Below are 3,779 nucleotides of genomic sequence, written 5' to 3'. Positions count from 1 at the left end.
CTTTAGGCCTCCATGTAGAATTTAACTACAAACACTAACAACCTGATAGTACCACAATCTATCATTTCCCTACGCTGAAATCAATCTCTCCTACTTCATCCACCATTTCTTTATTTTTTTTAAATATATGATTTTGCTCCTTTTCTTCCCATATACCTCAGGCCCAGTCAACAAAGATTGAATCCTGGCTTGTTTGAGCCCATGTGATCCCACAGTCATTCCAATGTGTGAGAAAGTGGGTACTGGGAACACTCGGGAGACAGTTTGGTTGCTCTTATAAAGGCACAAAGGAAAAAGTAGTATCCTTTTCCTGCCTTTGGGAGTTGTTGTGAAAGAATAAGAAACCTAAAGGTGCTGCAGGGGTCCTCCTGCCATCTCAGGAAAGCTGACATGCTGTGTGTTATAGAGAGATGAGCTATGAAGTTCCAGGATCACTGGTGGTGCCACTGGCCTGCTGAGTTGAGCAGCCTTAGCTCTATCGGCTATGTGAGATAATGGGTTAAAGAAAAATAAAACCCACTAGATCTGATTTCCTGCTATAAACAGCAGAAGGCATCTTCACTGAAATATTCATCCCACACATTTTAGTTCTACCTTATAATTCCACACCACAAGTCTCATAAAATGAGACAAATCATTTCCTCAACTTAGGAAACATGGCCTATTTGTTGCAACTCTGGTATCAAATGGAACAAACATAATTATCAGCTTAGTATATTCCTATAGAATTTATATGTACTTGTACTGCTATATATGTATAATTAACATATAACTACAAATAAAATATGCATAAAACACTGATGATAATAGCACTAGATCTTGGTGATTTATGTGCATAAAAGAAACATTAAGTTTGATTGAAAATAAAGTAACAGCTGTCTCTGGCAGTAGAGAAATTATGCTCAAATGATTACTACTTTGAAATAAACTTTTGAATTGATAACGTATTTTTAGATTTGACACATTAGAAACTGATTTTCAGAACACAATGAATAACCTCCATCTTCTAAATTTGTCTTTCTCTGAAATCTGTACAAGTCCTTTGAGAAGACGATATTATTGAAGGCTCTGGAATGAAAAACTATGTACTAATTTACAGTTATAGATACACAATATTGTGGACGGGGTTAAGAAAGAGTTCTGATGGACTTGCTACCTGATTTCTCATCTCATGTTTGCCAAGTTTGTTTCAGTTGTGATAGTCTGTTCTCAGTTTTCATGCATTGCCTTTTTAAACGTTGGATTTGCTTTTTTAATTGACAGGTAAAAACTGTACAGTATCTTCATGTTGTACAGCACAAAGTTTTGATATATGCCTATAGGGTGGCAGGTCTAAATCAAGTTATTTAACATATGTATCACCTCACATACTTATGACATACACATGAAAACCATTATGCTACTGGGGAATAATCTCCTCTTTTTCTTCATTCTTTTTTTTTTTTTTTTTTGAGACAGAGTCTGGCTCTGTCACTAGGCTTGAGTGCAGTGGCGCCATCTCTGCTCACTGCAATGTGTGACTCCCTGATTCAAGCGATTCTCCTGCCTTAGCCTCTGAGTAGCTGGGATTACAGGGATGCACCACCACGCCCAGCTAATTTTTGTATTTTTACTAGAGACAGGGTTTCAACAAATGGGCCAAGATGGTCTCAATATTCTGATCTCAATTTTTGCCCACCTTGGCCTCCCAAAGCACTGGGATTACAGGCCTGAGTCACTGAGCCTGGGCTTTCCTTTTCTTTATGGTTTTTTCCTTGGAGCCAAATACACCGCATGATTTGTAACTCCATGTTTGAGAAAAATTTAATAATGTAATGTGTTTGTGGCACAGGGTGAGTACAGATGCATGGGAGGCATGAAGGGTTAGGTAAAGGGGAGCATAAAAGTTGAAGATGAGGAAATGCCATCAATGCTGGGACTTCAAGCCAAGGACAGGGGCTGAGGGGGCCACAAGGGAGGACATTTCTGCAGAGTTGCTGAACCAGTAGAAACCAGGTCCTGAGATAGCTCTCTCTTGCGGAAGAATAAGAGCCAGGCAGGAAAGCTTTTCATCCTGCAAAGCTGGGGCAGAAGGTTCTTCCTGGAATGTGGTCACCTTCCCTTCAGCTCAGGAGTCCTGCAGAGACAGAGGAGAGTGTTGTTTTCAGACCTGGCTGTACTAACAGCGTCTCTTCCCCTCTTTCAAGGGCTCAGATGAGAGCACTGCAGAGAGAAGAAAAACAAGTTCCTAAGTCTCCCTGAGCCAATACCTGCAGAGCACAGGCCTTTTCTAAGTGGAGAGGAGGAGTTTTGGTGTAAATTGCCTGATCACAAATTTGGATCCAAAGTCTTTTCTATAATTTGTGTCTCATGGCTTATCACCTCTAACATCATTCTAGGGAAACTGACTGTTTCTAAAAGACGATAAAAGGTACTACCTGATGGCTGAAGTCCAGAGCGTCCTGGGGAAAAGAGGAAAAGATATACACTTAAAAGATGTGGAAGCAAATCTGTCCTCCAACACAATGTCCCAGACCCAGATCTCCCACCTGAGATTTCTCTTACACCACAACCCACACCAACCAGGGCAGAGAGGAGCGGAAACAGACCATGGGACCCTAGAAGTGTGAAGTGTCTGTCACAGGATCCAGTGTCATTGTGTTAGGCGTAGTGGCTCTTCTTTAATTTTTTCCAGGATCTCAAACCAAGGACCCCTACTTGTTAATCTTCCTCATAACTCTGCAGGCCACTAGCTATTATGCTTTCACATAGTAACCATGCCCTGATGATGTCACGATTTGCAGGACATTGGAGGTCATTTGGGGAAAGAAAGACTTATCCAGGTCCACTTATATACTGAGAACTAACCTCAGCAAAGCCATATTTCCTCCTCCAGAAAAGCCTATGGAGACAGCCAGCTACCAAAGGCTCCTCACCTTTCTGATTCCTGAAGTAGATGAACAGCCCTGCCCCAAGGAAGAGCAGGCCCAGCACAAAGCCCCCGACTCCACTCAGCATCTTGCTCTGTGCAGATTCAGACTGTGCTCCTGAGAGAGGAAGCCAGGTTTAGTGATTTTTACCCCAAACTGAACCTCTTTAATTCAGACCCTGAGATTCGGAGCTTTGAATATGGGGAGAAGGCTGCCCTGAAAGAACTAAAATAACTGTCCATTTCTGGAGAAAAAAGGTTTTCAAATCACACTTAATAGTTAGAAGGTTCAGGCATCTAACTCATTCAAATATTACAGCCTTGATGTAGGGCCTGACTTCACAACTTGATCAACAGAAATCCTGAGACTCAATGAGGTTAAGTACTTTGTCTAGAGTGACAGCGCTCACAAAGGCAGAGCTGAGATTGGACCCCCATCATGTCAGGAAGGCCCCTACAGTTCCCCTCTTCTCAGATCACAAAACAACAACTCACAGCAACAGCACCAGAAACACAGTCTCAGGGGCAGGGCCTGGAGCCCAGAGAGAGAAGGTGACCCTGACCTGTGACATAACAGGGAGGTTCAAAAGAGGGACAGCCTCTCCTGCCTGGCAGGCATGACTGCTTCCCATCGGCTACAGGTGTTTCTAGAAACTATTATAGGGCTCCCCCCAGTGATGGAGATTGGAACACGGAACAAATGAAAATGTGATGTGGGAGAGGAGAATCCTGACACTCAGAGATTAGCAAAGTCCCCTTCTTGGTGGGTGCGAAATTCATGAAGTCAGAAAGCTGCTCACTCCATTGCACTGTGAGAGGGATCGTCACGCTTGGGTGCTCCACTTGGCAGGTGTAAACCTCTCCACTCTGA

The 3,779-nt window shown here is 42.8% G+C and overlaps 1 long non-coding RNA gene across 1 annotated transcript; it reads right to left on the bottom strand.

The window, feature by feature from the left end:
- Nucleotides 1-1,785: 1,785 nt before the first annotated feature.
- Nucleotides 1,786-3,779, bottom strand: LOC116547724. The gene is made up of 4 exons (XR_004267152.1): nucleotides 3,709-3,779; nucleotides 2,916-3,026; nucleotides 2,418-2,441; nucleotides 1,786-2,116 (listed from the first exon to the last, which is right to left on the bottom strand). It is a non-coding gene; the product is annotated as an uncharacterized LOC116547724 (long non-coding RNA).

Source organism: Sapajus apella, unplaced genomic scaffold, assembly GCF_009761245.1.
Source record: "Sapajus apella isolate SASKATOON/1434 unplaced genomic scaffold, GSC_monkey_1.0 scaffold4329, whole genome shotgun sequence".
NCBI classification, from domain to species: domain Eukaryota; kingdom Metazoa; phylum Chordata; class Mammalia; order Primates; family Cebidae; genus Sapajus; species Sapajus apella.
The sequence above is the reverse complement of the archived record's forward strand: the minus strand, read 5'-3'. Positions and strand labels throughout refer to the sequence as shown.